Genomic DNA, 22,337 nt, shown 5'->3' with positions numbered 1-22,337 from the left:
AGGTAAAACAATGAATATCCTATATCTGACAATTTCCTTCAGTCTCCATGTCACAGAATGACATCGGTTGTTCTTGATCCGAAGCGGAACTGATGTGACAGCTATTATAGATATAGGGGGGGATTGGGAAGGGGAGGGGAAGATGGTAGGATGTTATATTATGCTGAGTCTTGCGAATGATCGCTGCGATTAAATATAAATGCTCGCGCATTTACGGCGAAACGAAACCCCTCTTCTAACATTCTCACGAATCACTCAGGATGAACCACTCTCTGTTTACATATTTTACTTTTGATGATTCCGCGCAAGGAGAGAATCACTCTCTTATTTTTTTCCATGCCATTCAACGTCAGCGATTATATTTGTAAAACTGTCGTTTACGCAATTTATTTATTTATTTATATTTATTTTACTTTGGACATTTCGCAATGATGCTCTAAAGCGCGGAAGAAAGTTGGAAATTTCTCTCTACTTTTCCTCACACGAAACAATGTGCACAATCACTTCTGTGAATTTGCTTTCTGTGTTTATGCAGTGTATTTTTCTTATGCTTTTGACGATATCATCTCGAAACGAATAGTTTCCAAGCTTTCTTTTGAATTGATTAGTCTCTTTCTTTGAGAGATTTACATTCAATTACTTACTTTAATTAAATATGTATGTATGTCACACACATCTTTCTACAGTTTGCATTCGTCATGTAAAATTCTGCTGATATAATAAAAATGTTCTATATACTGTTCAACAAAAAAAATTAACCAGAACGAGACCAGAACTAGTCATTTCTTATAATTTTTTGGATGGAATTTAGTTTCCAAATTATTCCATCACGTCACAATTTTGAGAAATTTTTAATTAAAGTTGCAAGGTCTTTTTCACGAATTTTGGTATATTATAGCTACAACATGTGACGTGCTAGAGAAATTTTCACATTGTAGCTATAATACGACAAAGTTTGTGAAAATAGGTCTTTTTTGCAACTTTAATTAAAAATTTCTCAAAATTAATTGACACGTGATAGAGCAATTTGGAAAGCGGATTCGTATTCAGCATCCAAAAGCTATATAAGACCCGATTAATCTCGTTCCAATTCGAAAAAAAAATCATTTTTCGTTGAACAGTATAATCCTCGTTATTCGTTTACAAGAAAATGCACAATTCTTTTTGCACAAATATAACGAGATACTGCATGCGCATGTCGAAGTACGCATATACGTATATTAAAGTACATAATTAACGGTTAACACGGACTCATTGAAATTGCCGGGGATTCGTGATACAGAGCTTGGGAAGCGCTGAATGCAAACTGTTACGGAAATTTGCTTACGGGAGGGACTATAGTAGGGGTTTCTCAAGGCGCATTATAGATTGCACTCGCGATGATGCACGTCGACGCATCGTCACTTCCGCGATTTGCCGGCATCGAGAGAACAGCGCATAATATATATATATATATATATATATATACACCTGCGTGGACCCCTCGTTGATGCATCGCGATGCATCGCGATGCAAGCATTGTATAAGCGCAACTCGTCGTGTCACGCAATTCGCGTGTTCTCGGGTACGCGCGAATAACAACATGTTCGCAATTGGCGTCTCGCGCCTTTCAGACTTTTCCGGTTCGAATGAAATATATCGTCGTTAAAAAACAATGGCTCTGCGCGATGCAGTTTTTACGAGAAAAACGAAGAGGCGCGCGAAAATAATAAAATCTACTTATTTTCCACAGGAGAGTTAATAAAAAAATATTTATTCCTTTAATAAAAATGCTATTTGATTTTTTCAACTAATTTTTTAGCAATTTTTTTTACATGATTATTCAGTCGTAGATGTCCTAATTTTAACACGATGGAGAGAGGAGGGAGGAGAGAATTATTTTAATTTATCTGGTGAAACCGGCCTGAAGCTATTATATATAGCTAAGTTTGTTGTTCTCTCCTGTCCAAATCGAGAACCGCGATTTCCAATGCAGATAAAGATATTGAATTTATTGGAGAAGTGTCAAGTCACGAATTTTTTCGATGTACAATATTTCCCGATATTTATTTAATAGACTAGGCTAGTTTCTGAGGAATATTTTTTCAATTTATTTTTACGATGTTATTGAATCAGGTTCGATTATTATCCTAGCCTATCATTAGTTTTCAAATATAATCGCAGTGTCATAAAAATCTTATCTGGTAAACAATAAGAGCAACTGGATGCATTGTGATAAAAATATTATCTGTTTAAGAATGAAGTTGAGATAACAGATACCCTTCAGACACTTCATAGATAGAAAAGCGTGTGCTTGCACAATATATTTATATATGTGTGATGTATAATATAAGAAGATAATATTATAGAAGATATCGCACGTGCTATTCTCTTAAAATATTAAGAGATTTATTTTTAATATTATTAAATATATTAGATATTCCTTTGAATATTTCAATATATAATTACGATCATTTTTATACTATACAATCTTCAAAAAATTCGAGACTTTATTATCACACATTTCGTAAATTTTATAAATTCTAAAACTCAAATCATTTTTCTTTATTATAATAGGTAATTAGATCTCTATCTTTCGTAGTATTTTGATATTCATCGTTCACGAAGCAAATAATATTTATTATTAAGTCACATGCACCGATGTATATCTTGAGAAAAATTGCTCCTATGTAATTTATATTATTCACGAACATATTTGCATTCCATATTGTCAGATAAAATATTGAATATTTATGTGTAATTTTTTGAAAGACATGCATAACTCATTAATTGCCAAGAGAAATAAATCTGAACTCTTGGGGATTATTACGTCGCACCGCCAGAAGCAGCGAAAGGATTAAACGCGGTTGTTTTTTTCGCAAAACTGTGTTATTTGCGCGCGTTGCAAAGTAAGGAAGAATTCGATAGATTCAATCGCACGTGCCGACACGCGCGCTTGCAAAAGGTTCAGCTGATACTCGAGGCAGGGAAAGCGTGGGCCAGTGACCGTTGAGAGCTCTTCACATGATAATTACTATCAGTATCTTGTACATCGATGCTGTCAGTGATTGCGATACCGATGAACTCATAGTTAGAAAAATGATCGATGACGCAATATGATAACGTTCACGAGTAACGACACAAACACAATAATATTTTTGAATAATGTAATATTAAACTTTGAGATTTTCGTCTGATTTATTCGTGCATTTTACTATTATAATATAATATAATATATATTATTATTTAGGACTACATTAATTAATTAATTTATATTTTATTTAAATATATATATTTATATATTTTATATCAATTTATATATTTAACGGTAAGTGTGGTTGTTTAATTCAGAGTCTTGATGGTCTAATGGGAAAATCGCTTTGACTCGATATTGTACAGATTTTAAAAGTACATTTGGCGTAAAATGCACGGCGAGAAAATGCGAACTTGTGTCCTCTCTCGCCGCACAAATGTGAACTGCGGTATCCTGGAGAGAACTGTGGTATTAGAAATTACATTCACATTCGCAAACCACAATGAAACGGCGCTAACATTGAAATTCAAATATATGTCTCCTCGCCTATCGGAGAGATACATACTTTCTCTCTTTTTTTTAAATCTTATTTTCGCGCTTCGAAAAATCAGGCTCCTATTTTCTTGACAGATAGAGAGTGAAAGGCGATTTGTCAAATTATTTCCCGGTCGCGCGTACCGATATTTCCGGATGTGAATTTCCGGTCAAACGAGACGCCGGGGGCAAAAGGTGTCTTCTTAATAAGGGCACCGATATATTTCTTTGTCGCGGAAGTCGCCCGGTACAAGTCTCGCCGTATCTGTCACATAGTCGTTCTTCTAGACGCTAGATTTCTAAGTGTGTCTCACCTCGCGACCGGGAGACCGGCTACTATTCTCGTCCTCGGAGACGCGTTCCCGGACGCGACCACCGGCAAATATATCTACGAGCCCGCGGCTCTTTGGAGACACCGCTTTTGAGTTTCACGTTTCCGTTGCGTTGCGTTGCCGCGACAGTGTTTCTCAAAGTCTATTGCAGAACCGAATTTTAAAAAATTCTTAAATTTTTATTTTTACTCCAATTTGCCTTGAATGACTTTTTTAAATAACAATTTACTTCGAAAGAATATTTTCCAGCAATTTTTACCTCGCTTCACCTGTTTGATTATGCATTTTTATACACTGAGAAAATAATTTATTGAATTCAAATAAATACTTAATGTCAATACTACCTAAATTAATAATATTTTTTATAAGAACATTCTTTTTAAAATAGATAAATATTTATTTGTTTCAAATAAATAATTTATTAGGAAGTATTGAAATAAATATTTATTAATTTAATCATTTTTTTTCATCTATGATCAGTGTAGCATTTATTACTTTTTATTTAAAAAATTCTTGTTATGCACCTTGTACCTATATAATTATATCTATTATTTTTGATACGTACAAATCTACTCTCACTTCTTATGTATAAAGATGTAATCTATGCTTATTTTACACTTTAGGTGATATTATCTCAGTACATTTATCAAATCTCTCTCTGTCTATCGCTGCTTTGATTCGCACACATATAGCATGGAAATGCAATCTACACCTAGACTTGAAACTGCAAAGAATGTGTCTAGATTTTGCTGTGTCAGACTGATTAATGATATGAAGAAAATGTAGTCGCAGTATTTATTCGAGAAACGAGTTTATAACGAGATATATTCTAAATTTTGAAATCTCTCTAGTTGGAATATAGATGTTAAATTTTCCTAAAGGCGACAGAAATTACATGGTAGAGAAAATTACAAAAGAATTGAAAATTATTACGGAAATTTATTAATTGACTAATATCCGCTAATTTAAAAGGCCTCTAGCTTGCGCACCGAAAATTCTCCGAGTTTTTACTCTACTTCTGTGTAAGTTACATTACCGAGTGTAATGTGCGTAGCGAGACGACCAGCGGCGTAACACGCTCTTTGCGTTACGCAAGTTGCTTATAAATGTGAGAGAGCACTCGTCTCGGGATGTTCCGTGACACACATAGTTGCACGACTCGCATTATCTCGCAATGCGACAAATCGAGTCGAGTTTATCTCTTTCAATTGCTTATTCGCGCGCGAGAGATTCGAGCCTAAAAATGTTAATTATTCCAACGCGGCGTCTCCGTTATTTTTCTCGTATCGCTTTGGAGATGATCCAAAGCGAATCTCGTCGCGCAAAGTGGAATTCGAAAGAAAGGCGCAGTTGAGACAGGCATCCAAATGACCTTTCTTCTCAAATAGAAAGGCGTCCCGCGGTGTGCACATATTACCGCGAATAACAGTGCGTGAGTGTTTCTCTTTCGCGAAGGTGATTGCGCTTAAATCCTCAGAGAACACATGTACTTCTCTCATCGAAGGAAGAGATACGATTTTTTACAAAAATAATAAATTTCAGAAATTTTTTGTTTTTAGCGTCAAAATATTTTACGGACGTTTATCACACAATTTTTTCTTTTTTTTTCGACAAATATTTATGACTTGATATACAAGCTTTCTTTCATCAAACTCACAATTTATCATCGTGATTTTGCGGTTTCATACATTTAAACCGGTGATTTAAATTTTAGCGAGTCTGATTTTGTCGCTAGAGACAAGAAAAATCTCTGTCTTATTTGCGATGACATAAGAACGCGATGGTTGACGTAAATTATTTTCTTGCTGCGCACCGATAATTGAATTCATCAATAGTACACCAGAATTTCCATCTCTGCTGCGTTTCGTAATTTTCGCAAAAAGACGTCTATCAGTCGCCGATGTTGACCTGCACGGTGGCACATATAGACGCTCCGGTTTTCCACTAAAATTAGCGACACTCACTGTGCGCCAAACATTTCTACCGCCCCTCATACAAAGTCTCTCCCTCGGCTTATCGAAGCGCGATAAAAATTCATTTTTAAAAAAGATAACGAAATCAAAAGGAAACTCGATAAGGAAAAAAATCATCTTTTCTGTTCACATATATTTTAATATATATTTGCTATATATTTAATCTTTAAATATTATTATATAATAAAGTAAATATTATTATACATATAATACATTATTATTATAATATAATTTATTATTATATTATAAATTATTATATATGAAATAATAAGTAAATATTATTTTATATAAACAATGAATAATAATCAATGAATAATAAAATAACAATGAATAATAAAGATTGAAATATTTTATTTTTATTTTTATTATATTTGTTGAATATTTAAAATATAAGATCCAATTTTTTCCTTACAAGATATATAAGAACAAACTTTCTAATAAAAAATTTGAAATAAAATTCTGTCATCTCAATGAAACAGTTATTAATTTTTAGGGGGGGATATATTTTGAGTGTTTACACATAAATGCACATGCATTTTATGTTTATCTCTGCGTAACATTCATCGAGACATCGCTTGGACTAAGTTTCGCACAATCGTTTGAAACATCACAGTCGAGAGTCGATAACGTTGGCCCGAGTCCAACGGGCTCGTTATAAATACGACTCACGACAAATGCAGACGGAGACGGTCGTCGTTCTCGGACTCTCTTTATGTCTCGTCTCTCGCCACTCTTCATGGCTCATATTTTTTGCGCTTGTTGCTAGTCTCTTCTAACGATACGTTGCGCTCGTTCTTCATTCTTGCTTTTCTTATTTGTCTTCTCCTAACAACGCGTTTTTGCGTTATATTTGTACGTCTTCTTACGTCCTTTTTGTAGGCGTAACTTTCATTTAGTTTAAGAGAAAAAGAATTGTTTGTAAAGTATAATTAATAGAAGAATTCTCAGCATTTTTTATATAATTATAACATCGATTAAAATATTTTATTTCCCACGCGAAATGTTGCATTTATGCAGAGAAAAACATATAATTAAAATGATAAGTTCAGGGCGTAGCTACTTCGAAATTTAAATAAGATTTACGGAGTGAAATGTGCACACTTTATAAAAAATAAAAATAAAAATTATGTATTATTAAAAAAATTTCCAATCAAGTGGCTTGTTCACGTTGCCCTTTTTCTCGTTGCGGAACAACCTGCATCCGATGGCAGCGTTTTCTTCTTACATCATCTACTGGGCGGTTCATGCGGTATGGAAATATCGCGCGGGCGTAATGACGTCGCGGTTTACGGATATTAATAACTACTGATTTTCTTCCCTGCAACTTTTCACCTATTTTCTGAGATCCTGTCTGAGCAGATTACTATGGTCAAAGAAAATATTTTTGCATATATTAAACTGTCTTTTTTTTTATAACCGCATCAATAATTTTTTATTTTAAAAAGAAAAAGAAAAGAATCATCATGATTATAAAATAGAAAAATTGCGCGATAAATAATAATTCAAATATATTTGCTATTTGTTCATGTTTGAGTGTAATAAAGTCATATTTTTTTCTAGCCAAAGTTTACTTTGAAAAGAAGTAATTAATTTTTAATATATGTAATTCTTGATATTTTTTATCAGAGAACGAAATTTCTCCCCCAATATTTAAAATTTTCAAAATTTTATAACAAAATTAATTTTTAATTAATCATTTTTACTGTCGCATGTTTCTCTTATCACATTTGCAAATCATATATTTAAATTTGCTAGTAGAGATTTACTATTTCTAATTAATACAGTCACCTGTGCAATAACAGGATAATCAGAAATTATTCACGAAGAAGCATGAATCTCTGCGAATCTCAAAAAACTCGTGAGACAACCCTGATGCGTTGGTGTTGAGCAAAGATCTGTTACAGCCACCTGTGGAACAGGATTCTTTGGTACCGGTTCAATATTCCAGTCCCCAAATCTTTCCTGGCATTCTGGAGATCCATTTGTATCAAGAATCTTTTTGAGGTCCCCGTGTGTTTTTTAAAACGAGATTTAAACTGTTGGAGAATTTCGGTGTACAAGGTTAAGGCCATTAATAATAATCAGCATATATTATTCCGTAATATGGAAATTAGTATATAAATTTACGATTATAGTGAGAAATTTTAATGTGTAAATTTTACCTATGCGCTTTTAAGATCAGATCAAGATCTTTTTATTTGATATGTTGCATAAATCATCATTCTATTTTAAACAATTACAAATTATATGTAGAAATAACAGTATATATATTTAAATTAATATATGCATATACGCAAGGTGTATCTAAATAAATGCGACAAATTTTAGGAGATGATTCTTTGTCGAAAATTAAAGGGGATTTCTTAAATTAAAAAATTAAGTTTTTATTTTTTTTATATTAATAAATATCCTTTTTATTAATATTTTTAAAGTAGAGTATATTGACCAAGTTTCATTTTTTTTAATTTGTCTGAAATTTTAGGAAAAGAAATAAAAACTTAATTAATTTTTACTTCCTTCTTTAGAAAAATTCATTTTTGTTCTCCTCAGAGAGAGATATAAAAGTATATGTTTATATAAGAAATCCCCTTAATTTTCGACAAAGAATCATCTAATATTAATAAATATCCTTATTATTTTGGAAAATATTCCTCAAGTTTTTTTTTAATTTGTCTGAAATTTGAAAAAAAAACAATAAAAACTTAATTTTTACCTTCCTCTTCAGAAAAATGTAACTCCTCAGGAAGGGATATAAGAGTAGGTATATATGTTTATATAAGAAACCCCTCTTAATTTTCGACAAAGGATCATTTCCTATGAAATGTTTCGCATTTATTCACCATGTATAAATTAAATAAAAATTCACGTCCAGTGTTGAGAATGAGAATGACACTAAAATAACATTATAGAAATGAGACAATACACGTGTTCTATGCAAAATACAAAATCAAGCGTCGATGTTTTTGCGGTTTCGCGATTTTACATTCATGCAATGAGAAAACAGGTTCTTTTTTATCGCGGTAAAACGTGATAAGACTTGCGTGTACGACGCTGTTGTATACAATACGAAAAAGAGGTTTCGTAGACAATCGCTCTTCGTGCACGTAAAGGAAACGGACCTTGATTAGGTACGGCTACCCGGACGAACAGGATCCGATCTCGCCGGTCCCGGTATCTCTCGCTCGCGATAACGGGAGCCTTCCTGAATCACACGGTGAGAGCTCTCTCGGTCGTTGCATAGGGAATGCAGACACGGCAGGAAGTGACGAAGGCAGGGCGATCGTGCCGCGAAGAGAGAGAAAGAGAGAGAGACCTGTTTTATCGCCGTTCGAAGCGGAAATGGAACGGAATCGCTCCGTAGTTCGTTCCGACCAATTGGGTTGCGAATTCAGGTCGAGATCACCTGCTCTATGCACCAGCGCGCGCGAAGGATCCAGATATATGTATATATGTACGCGAACATGATTTATGCGACCCAGTAACGCGGATTCCGCACCGCTACGCGAAAATAGATCCGCGCATATCGCGCGATTTTGTTTAGCTCTTTGACAGAAAACATATCGCGTCTTCAAGACAATTTGCTTCGACTATTCGGCTCTTTCTTTAGACTGCATTAATATTATAGCGGCGTATTTGTTACTTTCGTACTACATAATTTAATGAAAAAGATCTTTTGAACATACTTAAGGTATTGTGATAATGTTATATAATAGCTGAAGATTTTTTTATAAATTTATACCTTTTTGAAAAGATTGTTTTCTTCCAGTTTTTCTCTCTTTCATAGATTTTATATCAAATTATTAAATTACATTTCTGCTATTGCATCAAAGAAGGTAAGGAAATAATTTTTCAACCATGAATCTTGTACAATGTTTTTTTAATTAATTTTAAATGACGACACAACAATTTGAAAAAGTTAAACAACCGTATTTGAAAAGGATCGCGCAAAGTATTGTGATAATGTTATATAATAGTTGAAGATTTTTTATAAATTTATGTCTTTTTGAAAAGATTGTTTTCTTCCAGTTTTTCTCTCTTTCATAGATTTTATATTAAATTATTAAATTCAATTTCTGCTATTATCTCAAAGAAGGTAAGGAAAAAATGTTTTAACCATGAAAAATTATTTCCTTACCTTCTTTGATATAATAAAAGAAATTTAAATATGAAACAGAAAAAACAGGAAGAAAACAATCTTTTTAAAAAGATATAGATTTATAAAAAATCTTCAGCTATTATTATATAACCATTAATCATCTGGTACAATGTTTCTTTTAATTAATTTTAAACGACAATATCGTGAAAGAGTTAAATAACCGTACTTGAGAAAGATCGCGCGATCGAGCAAACTCGACATCTCGGTGCGTCACGCATGCGAGTTTCCTTCATTTGCATACTTGATTCGCATTCGAATTCCCGGTCAATTCCAACAGCGGTCACCGGTGCATTCATCGACAAGTCGATTTTATCGAGAACGCAAGAAACTTGAGTGACTCTCTCGATTCGCTGTAGGAAAAACACAAGTTTTGATAAAATACATATATTTATGAGGTTATGATGTAATTAATGCGGATAAAACAGATTAACCTACGCGTATTAGGCGTGTCTACCGGATGAAGCGATATCGATCATTTGCATTTATTTTGTAGTTAATTGCTCACACACCATAAGTTGTTTTATCCCGTGTGTAAGAAAAGAAAATTGTGAGAAGTAGGCTCTTGCTCTTCGAATAGTACCGTGTCCGCTTTCTTTTTTTAACACGTATAAGACGAAGCAACAAGTTTTCTTTCACGGGGATATTCCCTTTTTTATCACTATTATCTAATTTATATTTTTTGAGAGGAGAACGACTACTGTATATAATTTTACTAATGTCTTCAACGGGACTCGCTGCGGTTAAAACGCAGATTTGTATAATACTATGTCTTGTGCGCACTTGCAAGTTAATGCCATTTACATCGCAAATGGATATACATTAACAAAGATAAATAAATCGTTAACGGTAACTGCACTCTCCGGAAAAAAAAGCAAGCCAGAATTATAAGGAATAAAAGTTAATGGTCAAGCACAGACGAGACAAATGACAGACATATGCGAGATAACAATATAGTATTCAGTGATAGCGTTTCTCTTCGCAGTTCTCGTATATTTAACACTTCACACAACCGTCCAATTATTTCAAAAGCTCTATATAATAATTTGTCAAAATTAATCAGAATTTTATAAATCTGGAATTGTCAGGAAAAAAAGTCAGGGAATTTTACTATTTATCTGGATTTTTCACATTATTGTACATTTGTCTCAATAATTTGAAATTTTTTATTAAGAAATATAAACTTTTCCTTGACTCCCAGCATGCTAATTTTCTGTGTTAAAAATCGATTTATCTACAGCGTGTTCGTTAATTTATATTTTCATCGTCGTGTTATTTTATTTCAATGTGTTTGATAGAGACAAAACTAAAAAATTTGACATAATATAAATAAAAAAGGTGATTATTTAAATAGTTTTTAATGACATGTTTGTTTCGATTATCATACATAATGCAGATTGTATAATTAATTAAAATTTTTGTTTTAACTTCCAAACCTTTTCATTGTTGACAAAAATAACTCAAGGATTTCATGATTTAACATTTAATTGATTTATCATATGGATATATGCAAATTTATATATTTGGAAAAAATAATTTCTGGTTTTGGAAAATCTGAAAAAGTGAGGGAATTTTTTTCATTTAGTCTGCTGGACACCTTGTATGATTATGATTTGGAATAAATAAATCTGCTAGTTTATACAGACAATCAAAATGATTGTGGGTTATGACCCAGTTCTAATATTAGAAAATGCCAGAGACGCATTGTCAGCCGCCAAAAAAGTGAACACGACCGGCGAATATCTGAGTACACTTTCAATGAAAACGCTTAATACGAGTCAGTCTGCAAGTATCAAGTATCGGGTTTTCGTTTTACGTAACGTTAGTTTCTCTGTGTAAAAGAGTATCTTATTAAAATTTATAACGTTACTTCGATGCGAAAATAAATTTAAAACTTTCCGAGAATTTAAATTTCAATGAAATTGCGATTTGGGAGGTAAAAGCAAAAGTATTTTAAGAAGATACATTTTTTTTCAAGTAATTCTGATTATTATTTATCTCTTTATTTACTCAGAGTTTTTTTCTCACACACATATTCATGTACGAAATTATTCGTAAAAAGACAATAGATGAGTCTGGATTTAGAGTATTTTCTTAACTTTTCCCTGACCTTCTCGTAAGCCGACGTGTGAACTAATGTGTAATCCTAATATGGTACTTAACCCAGTAGCGAAATGACGTTTGCCTTGCAACCACAGTCTAAATATACAGTCGGACTTGTTCTGGTTAATTCCACCTAGATTTAACTCGGAATAATTTAAGCCAGAGTGCAGAGAATCTACGTAAATAATACAAATCATGCTCACATCAAGAGTTTTAGATTTTATTTTATTAAGACTGATAATCCATGTTGAATTAAATACATAATTTCAGCATTCAAGATATACATAGATAATGAAAATATTTTTTATTAAAGACCATTATTATTTGAGGGAGTTACGAGATATTTAATTTGAATAATTAAAATATTTGAAAACTACAGGAAAAAATGTTTTGCTATTGAAATTTCTTTAGGAAAAATAAGTGACTTAATTTTTGTTCAAAAAAAATTTGTCGAAAAAATTGTATAAAAAAATTTAGCATTGCATTACTTTATGTAACAAGTTTGATAAAATATTTTGTCCATTTTATTATCAGGACAGATTTTCATATTCCCTTGCACGTTTAATATCTTTTATTCGATTATATTAAAGTGGCTATGTCAACATAATTGACATCTCCTTTATTATGAATGCAGCACATTGAGAATACTTTTCACTATATAAGAGGGGAGGTCACATTGACAGTAAAGTTTCAATTGCGAGGATCGATCAGTGAATGGAGTCGACATGAGTAGTCAACAAATTTAATTGCATTCAATTAGGAAAATCGAGTCTCGTTGCTGCATTCTCGAATTCGCAGCGCCGTACACTTGGACACGATCCATGAATTCGCAGAATCAGGAAGAAGTATAATATTATTGGATTATAACAGTCTGACTGGAAGAGAGGTTTATGTTAAGTGTGAGATCGTAGAGAACTCAGGGAAATCGCGTATATTATATCAAAAAAATATTATTTCCTTCCACGCGTGTGGAATATAAGATGTACGAATTTATACTTGAAAATAGAACAGATATTGGTACACGTGAAGTTATAAATTATTTCTGCAAAAATATATTTAATTATATATATATATATATATAATATATTATATATTTTTTATATTATTATGTATATATATATATATATTTATATATATAATTATATATTTATTTTATTATTTAATTTTATCGCATCAAATATTTGTAGAGTTAAAATCTCAATGAAAGGAATGAAAAATTGATTTCGAGTATCATTTAAAAATGCCAGTTCAAGTAGATCATAAATTAAAATCTGCGTGTAAGAGATATTAATCAGTGTTTAAACATATAATCCATCCCTAATTCAAATTAGAACATTGAAATCGTAACACTTTTTTTAGCAGGACGCGTTTCAAAGGTGAGGATAATAATTCGTCTCGCGGATGAAACGCATAATCGCGTCGACCTTCGCCGCAGTTGTCACTCGATTACGCGCTGTGCCGCATCGTCAAGGCAATTCAGTTTGATCAACGCGCACTCCCGACAATGGGGTTCGACGTGCTTTAACCCTTCGTGTGCCCGCAGCGTGCAGCACGAGCTATCAAGGCCGCTTTTTATCCTGGTTAAGCCGCGTTAAGCAGACCGGAGGACTTGAAGCGCATACGGCGCGAATCAAGCAATTCAAATCGCGAGTCGTGCGCAATGATGTGTGAAATTTCGAAAAATATGTTACCTTTGCGGACGAAAATATCACTGTGAAACCGAAGCGTGACTATATTGTTGTATACGCTTGATTAACAATGCTAAAAGTGTCGCGAATATATGTATAAACAGAAGAAATGTGGTTACCATACTTTCGTCCGTGCCAATATATTGATATTTAACTCTAGCAGATAATTTGATGCGATAAAAATAAATACACGTTAATGGGAGATTCCTGAGGTGATCCGGAAACGATTTTTCCTTAACGAAAATGTCCAAGGCTTAGTTACAAAGATACATGATTTCAACAATTGAGAACATTAAAAAATGATGACTTTTCTCGACATTTTCGCTGAAGAAAAATCGTCTCCAAATCGTCTTAGGAATCTCCCATTAACGTGTGATACGGTAGGTCTGGGACACCCTGTATACATTTTTAAAAAATTAAAACACCAGTTAATTTTTTCAATTCTTTAAATGTGAAAATTATTCACCAAAATGGACTTTAATATACATTGCATGTTATGTGAGGCATAATATTCACCCATTTTTATTTTTCTAATTTCTAAAATTTATTATACAGATAAAATAAATATGTAAGGTACATAAAAATATTTCTTTTGCATGCACACACATACAGGTACTTTATTATTTCAAATTGTAAAAGCAGAAATTTTCCGAAAGATTCATGAAAAGAATGAAATGCTGACTGACAATTGCCAGTAGTTATTAGACCGTACACAAATTAATTGTCGATGAATAATTAAAACGCATCAGTGTTCCCAGAACGAACAACATTACACGTTGCGCTTTGCATGCCAGCTATAGAATTTCGGATGGAAGAGAATTTCACATAGAGTTGGGAGGAATCCCTATTATATCTCTTGCCACGGCTCAATTTATTATTCGCAACAGTATAATCAAACATGCTAATTGGGTTAGCCTTCATCCACATACGACGCAACTCTTTTAACACTACTGTGTTGAGAGAAAAAAAATATACTATATGCATATACAGTCGATTTAGGTGTACAAAATCTAGAAGCCAAGTATAAAATTACAAAGATTTATTTTAACATTATTTAAAAAATAAAAAAGTAGGTATTATTGCATAAAAAAGGTTCTACACAAAATCTTGCAAATAACAAGATATATTCAAGAAATAACGAGGAAAATAAAAATTCCCAATGTCAAACTATTAGCCAAAACTTATCACAATATAACGGTTTAAATATGTATGTTGCCATTAAATAAAGACAATCATATATAATTTAAAGACGATCTTGATATTGCATTAATCTACTGTGCTTGAAAATCAATTAGTTGAAGCAGACGTGACGCTAATCTTCAATTATTAATGCGACTACGAAAATAATGATGTTGCATCACATGTAATTAATTGTACTATTCAGAATAAATCGTGCGAAAAAAGTTTCACAGTAATTAAGATTAAGTCGTAATAAGAGTAAAATTTTACCTCATTAATTAATAATGAATTAAAATTTAAATTAATAATTATATAAGAACACTATTTTTCTCTAACTATTCTATTAACAGCTCTATAATTAACTTGTATAGTTTTTAACAATATTTTCTTAGACTTTATACATATATCCATGCATATATCGTAATCGGTAGTTGATATAATGTGTTGAAATAACAGTTATCGTAAAATGTTTGAGTATATGCTGTGACAATGTATAATTATGTATTTTCATAAAACAATCGCATTTATCACAAATGAGCATGGGAGGACCATAAAAAGGCTGTTTGCCACAATTCGGAGACCAAATAAGTACCACTTATGCACGGTGGTTTCACAAGCATCATCGCACGACTTCATCATACCTAATACGGTGATCATCTAATACCTGCCCAATTAGCATTCGATGCGTTGGTGGCACCGTATATAATGTATTATATGTGTATGTGTGTCGCAAATACATGGAGATCTGTTCTATCGGAAGGATAATACCGTTTTGGCTCGACTCCGGCGTTCAAGTTCGTCATTTTTTTCACATGGCTTTAAATTTACGTCTATAAATTTATTTAATAAATTTATTTAATAAATTTACTATATGTTTTAATGTCTTTTTTTTAGAAGTAAATAACATCATAATTTTATTAGACAGAAAAGCAATGGCAGTTTTATATTTTTTATTGTGTTTTTATGACAAAACAATATTTAATTTGTGAAATTTTTTTATAAAATTGACTCTATTTCTTGACACGGATCAAATTTAAGTAAAAATTACTTGAAACCTGTAGATAAAGATTTCTTCTGAGCATATAATTTGGAAACGCCCTGTACATTCAATCCGGCAGATTTGAGGACCGAATCTATATACCTATGTATATACGTTGAGCTCGACAGATTATGCTTGTTAGCGAGATTAATAATAGAGCACTTTGATGTCAATGGGACGAGCATATATATAACAATGTAAGGTCGTACGATTTACCTGTGCAATGTCGTAATTTTTGCACATGTCAATCTCCCTTGCAACAGCCGTCACCCATTCTCATTGTCTAAGTCACATTCCGAAGACTTGCCATATCTTTATGTAAAAGGCAGCGAACTATGAAATCTCAAATGGGTTAGTTAACCGGCAATGTAAATGCTTGGTCTCAAAATTCCTGCGAATAACCTACACGATTTTCGTGAAGAAGAAATATATTTCACTTAGATGAATATTAAATTAAAGAAAATAACGGGTTTAATCGCTTTAATTAATTAGAAGCATCCTGTGTTCTCGTTGAAAAAAATGTTAATATCCAATAAATATTATTCAATTTTTATATTCAATAAATAATATAAATTGTCTTACGAGATGTATATTTTATGGCACATATCCTGTAAGAGAGTATTGATATTTATGATATTTGATACAGACCGAATAACAGTACCGGGATCATATTAAATTTAAGCATCTCTACCTTTTAAGAGGCTGGATAATCGATCAGCTGTTTCGGCATTCCTTATATCCCGCCTTCCTCTCTCTTCTCGGTTTCTCTCTATCGGCTTCGGCCGGTTCCAACTCGAGACGGATTAAACGTCCGAATGGTTCCGTTAGCTCGACCAGCCCGAGACCAGCCAGGATGCTTAAACCAGGTGAGAAAGGAAGGAAAGGTTATGAATGCAGCTCCCTCGCAAGGACGATAACGGCACGCGCGAATGCCTTTATATCTTCGTTGTAAATGCTTTCGAATATACTGAAAACAAATTTTATTTATTAAAAAATTTTAATTAAATTTATTGAATTTGAATAAATATTTATAATTTAATATTACCTTATAAATCATTTATTTAAAAATAATAATATTGATTTGATGTGAGAAAATATTTATTTGTTTTAAATAAATGATTTAATAAAGCAGTGTTGAAATAAAATATATATTTATTAATTTAATAATTTTTTTCAATGTACCTCGGGTCTCTTACAAAATTCATAGATCACGATCAATATTAATCGTTTCATCTTCCCAGACTTTCAGAAATAAATATTTTATAAACATATATATGCGCCTATGTGCATTTGAACGAAAAATTTAAAGTGTGTAATCATAATATAAAATTTACATTAAATATAAGAGAGATGGATGAGAATTGCTTTCTCAGAATAATGCAAGTTTAATAAATACATAGAATATATTAATGTTCGATAGCGAGAATAAATTTCCTTCTGCCTATAAATTTAATTAATTTATAGCAGCATCTCGACCTGAAATATAAAGTTAAGAGATTGTAACATTTTACCCTCATTTACGAATTTCGTCAAACTTCCATAGGCGTGTACCAACTTAGCTGGTGCACGGCCAACTGTTGCAGTTGCAACCCAGGTTTCAGTATATGCACTACAGTTGCTGTGCCATAAATTTAGAGTGTGGCCCGACCTCGCAAAATATCTCGCCAGAGAAGAGAACTCCCGTTATAACAAATTACAGCATTAATCCGTTATAATATCGACATTTTGGACGAAATTTATTTGAAACTCTGTAGGCATCTTTCCGTCATCGACTCGCATATTTCAAAGTATGTCATCTATTTCTTCTTTATTAAAGAGATAAAAATTAAGAATTTAGAATATAAAAAAATTTAACAAAGTTATCAAATCAATTTTTTCTTATTTCTTTCTGTTGAATTAATTCTATTCGTCTTGATTGATGATTCAGGTTTCGTAAAACGTAAAAATACCATACAAGTCAGTAATCTGGTTACTAGGGCTCCCGCGTCCGTTCACTCCGAACTCTTTCCATCGTTTCATTCTCTTTTCTCGCTCCTCTCTTTCTCTATGTATCTTACTCTTTATCGATCTCTCGATAGCATACTTTCGGTTCTAATTGGTAGTAAGGAGAGAGAAATATATGGGGCGTTAGATATGAGATAATGATTGCAAGGCTTGCATGCTGGTAGAGTTAAGTATCCGATTATTTTATGCAATTTTCTAATAGCGCGTTCTGAATTTTAATGTGAGAATTAGTTGTTGCATTTCGCGTAATTTTAAAAATAAATTAAAGTAATTATGAAAAAATAACTACAGTATATTTTTGCTAAACAAAATCAGTCTTTTCCGTAAGAGAAATATACATGGAGCGTTAGATATGATAATGATTGCAAGACTTACATGGTAGAATTAAGTATCACGATTATTTTATGCAATTTTCTAATAACGCATTCTGAATTTTAATGTGAGAATTAGTTGCTGTATTTCACATAATTTTGAGAATAAAATAATTCTGAAAAAATTATTGTACTATATTTTTGTTAAAAAGAAAATTAATCTTTTCTGTTAATTATAGGATAATAGACCGTGTATATAAATATGTAATACAATATAAAAAAAGATAGAATATTTTGTAAAACTATTGCATATAAATAATGCACAAAATTACACGTGTTTTAGCTTATTATGTCGTTTATTTTAGGGTGATATATATTATATGACTTTCTCTTATAATAATAGATATTATAATATGTTATGTGTATTATACGATACCTATACTCTCTGGGATGCACGTCGTGATGTACCGGTTGCAACCGGCTGCAGCCGCCTTGCATAGACATCATATTTTTTCGCATCGTTTCCTTTTTTCTAACGGTGCACGAAGTGCTCGTAAAATTCCCGTCTTGACCTACAATATCAAGCTCGTGTCTGTCTGGTTAAATATAATTAGCTAAGAACAGGTAGTAACACGATATAAAAGTGTAACTTTAACAACGATTTCATGGCAATCTAAGAAACTGTAATATTGCCCTGTTATCATGTTACAAGCCGGGATATAATAATCCCGAATGAATGAAAAATTATAGTCTTTCTAACGAATTGCTGGTCCTGCATTCTCTTAATATCGCCGCTCGTTGTTATAACCGATTACGTAAGTTAATGATATGACATAATAACGTGTTGAAATTAATATTTGGAGAACTATATATAGATGTTGCATGATATAACGAATAACTTTTTTTTACTAAGAGTTAAAATTTTTTTCTTGATTATGCAATGATATGTAATTTCACTATTTCATAATGATAGCTCTTAATCACGTATTTATTGCATCCGTCTCATTATAATATACAGTTAGGGACAGTACAAAAATTTCAGGCGAGTATATTCGAAAGACAACAGAATTATTATCATTTCGCTTATCTGTCAAAACGGAAAATAAATATGAAAAAATTCTCGCAGAAAAAAATGATTAAAAAAAATTATATTAAATAATAAAAGTAATTGAAATTAATGCCTTGAACTTTATTTCATGAGAATATTATGTACTGCGGAGGTATTATTTTCATTTCACTTGATTATGTAAGTACGAAAGTGCAATGTTGTACATTCAAGTACAAATCGCTCTTACATTTTACACACGATCGGGAGCTAAGGGGGTTCGAACCGTGGGTCGGGTATGCATGTATGGGCACGAATTACCGTTCACCGATGGGCGAACGGCGGGCCGACTGCCCGAGAGGTTGATGTCCGAACCTCGCGCCAACATTCCGACTCCTCTCGTTCCTTCCTGGTGGTCTCCGCGACTGGTTCCGCGCTCGCCTCGGTCGAGAGGCACCGGGCGAGAACCTCGAGAAAAAGGCCTCCTCTTCCGTTCGCGACCGTGGAAAAGTTTCGTCACTTTCGTTAACGGGTTACCGTCATGTATCGCGTCTTTTATATGTACACACCGAATTATTTCACCAATTTTTTCATACGAATTTTATCACGTGAAATGTTAATAAGATATGATACACAATTTGAGAGTTAAAAAATTAATAATTTTATAAATTTTTTTAAATACGAAGTAGTTAAAACTCAATTTTATTTTATATATTTAAAATGAAGAATTTTATTGTATCTCAATTTGTATTTAATTAATTAAGCAATCTGTGTCAGAGAGAAAGAGAGAGATTGTATACAGCAAAAAAAAATTATTTTATATAGAAAATGTGGGCACAATACCTACTCTTATATAGCATCACAAGGAAACTTAGTTTATGTAATTTTTACAACTATTGTGCGTTACACTTTATTATTTTTTTTTTCTATATCTCTCGCGACGTCTCTACGACAATGATTCTCCCGGAGCACAATGTGAACCAGCAAGTGGCGAAACGGGGCCATAGGATGGCACAATAATAGCGATGCAACGGCACATTCGCGTCATCTGCTCGGCTATTAATAAAGTCGAGAGAGGACCATCTATTTCGGAAACGACACGTCCGGGTCCGTTCGGGTTTAAAGATCTAATGTCATTAAAAAAATATAATATCGAAAAATCTCAAATATTAATTTTCCATTAATTATGTTCTATAAAATAACGTTAAACTTGATAAAAAGAAAAAATATTTATATATCCTATATGCATAAAATAATCTTTAAAGATTATTTTATACATAGGCTATATAGATATATTTTAAGACTTGCAAAATTTTGTTCTTAATGCTACATAACTGCTAACTATATATGTCACATCTATACTAATTACTATCATTGCCAATTAATGCTATTACTACTCGTGTATATATTATACATGAAAACTAACAGCACGCGAATGTACCAGGGACAAGCGTAATTGGTCACGTTTCAATGCTCGATCATTACGAGTACTCATTTTCCAGCTGTCCTTAGATATAAAAGCGAAGTAAAAAAATTCATTAATTTTATTAATTTCTCTATTATACCGTTTATCAGCTTCTGGAAAATTGAATCGAGAATTTTTGCACCGAAAAGACGACTCAGAATTTTAAATAAATAAATTCCCTCTGCTCATGTTCGACATAAGAGCCAAACGTCATGATGAGGAATCTTCCGTATTTCCCGTTAGAACCGCGTTATCTATCCTACGAGAGAAAGTTTTCTTATTTATACAGAAAACGCCGGAAGCAGCGAGTAATTGGTTGTCGACAGTAATGTCTCGAAAAAAAAAGTTGTGAGAGTCACGGCGCGATTAGGTGCTGACAGCTATCCCCAATCAGGCAAAATAATTAAAACCACCAGGAATTTTATAATGTTTGTAGAATGCGTGGTATTTATTAAACTTATAAAGTTTAATTCTATATATAGAATTTGTGCACTGAAACAAAATTTTTATTGAATTTGAATAAGTATTTATTTTAATACTGCCAAATAAATCATTTATTTGAAATTAATAATATTGATTTGATGTGAAACATTTGTTTCAAATAAATCAATTACATAAAAATAAAAAATTTTTTAAGAAAAAAAATTCTTTATTAAAGAAATAAATGATTTATATAATAATTTATATAATTTAAATAATTTAAATAAATAAATCAAATAAATAATTTATTAGGCGATATTAAAATAAATATTTAATAATTTTTTTCAGTGTGTTATACAAGAGAGATTTGTAGAATCTGAAAGATCTCATAAAATTTACAGAATCACACACATATATATTAATTTATTATTTTTTAAAATAAAATTTGCGTTGATTTCTTGTATCATCTCGATATTTTTTATTAAATGTTACATGCATTGTGTATGTAAGTCGGCTTCGAGTTCAGTCTTCATTCTCACTTGCTACAAAGTATCGAATGGAACCTACGTTAACTGAATAACGGTACGCGAAGGCATACGGAATCGTGACAAAAATCGTGTCTCGCATCACATGAGAGAGTAAAAACGTCAACACTCGCGTGCACAGTAGGCCGGGTCAATGACGCGAGACTCAACATCTATACGTATCTAATCAAGGTTGTATATATTAGTCCCGGTTTATAAAACTTAATCATGACCGCGATGAGATCCGATAACTTTTTCGACTTTTTATGAAATTATATAATACGATTAATAACAAACATATGTCGATTATAACAGAAAAAGGATGTTACGCTTATGTCTTGTATTTACGAATAACAAGTTTTAGGGCGTTATTTTCCATAAAACAAATATTACGCGAAGCATCACGATGCTTAACGGTATAACGAATATACCGTATATCGAATATATATCTGCATATTCAACTGGTGCAGCTTGCGGGACGAAATTTTTCTCAGCATCGTCTCATCTGACTCATTCCAGTGACATTATTTTTGTTCACCAATATGGACACGCCC

General features: G+C 32.2%; 1 protein-coding gene and 1 long non-coding RNA gene across 6 annotated transcripts in view; one reads left to right on the top strand and one right to left on the bottom strand.

Moving 5' to 3' along the window:
* The window catches only part of Amph (amphiphysin), a 36,333-nt gene that overhangs the window by 1,596 nt on the left and 12,400 nt on the right, over positions 1 to 22,337 (top strand). The window lies entirely within an intron of this gene.
* On the bottom strand, positions 14,959 to 20,361 carry LOC146722161 (uncharacterized). 3 transcript variants are annotated; one of them, XR_014925305.1, is made up of 4 exons: positions 19,625 to 20,361; positions 18,766 to 18,901; positions 16,706 to 16,981; positions 14,959 to 16,622 (listed from the first exon to the last, which is right to left on the bottom strand). It is a non-coding gene; the product is annotated as an uncharacterized LOC146722161 (long non-coding RNA). The 3 variants fall into 3 exon arrangements; XR_014925303.1 differs by having other exon boundaries at positions 19,696 to 20,361; XR_014925304.1 differs by having other exon boundaries at positions 14,959 to 16,981; positions 19,696 to 20,361.

The sequence above is a fragment of the Nylanderia fulva genome, unplaced genomic scaffold (assembly GCF_048542155.1).
Source record: "Nylanderia fulva isolate GAGA-0341 unplaced genomic scaffold, ASM4854215v1 Scaffold36, whole genome shotgun sequence".
Taxonomy (NCBI): Eukaryota; Metazoa; Arthropoda; class Insecta; order Hymenoptera; family Formicidae; genus Nylanderia; species Nylanderia fulva.
Note: the sequence above shows the minus strand (reverse complement) of the source record. Positions and strands in the feature narration are given on the sequence as shown.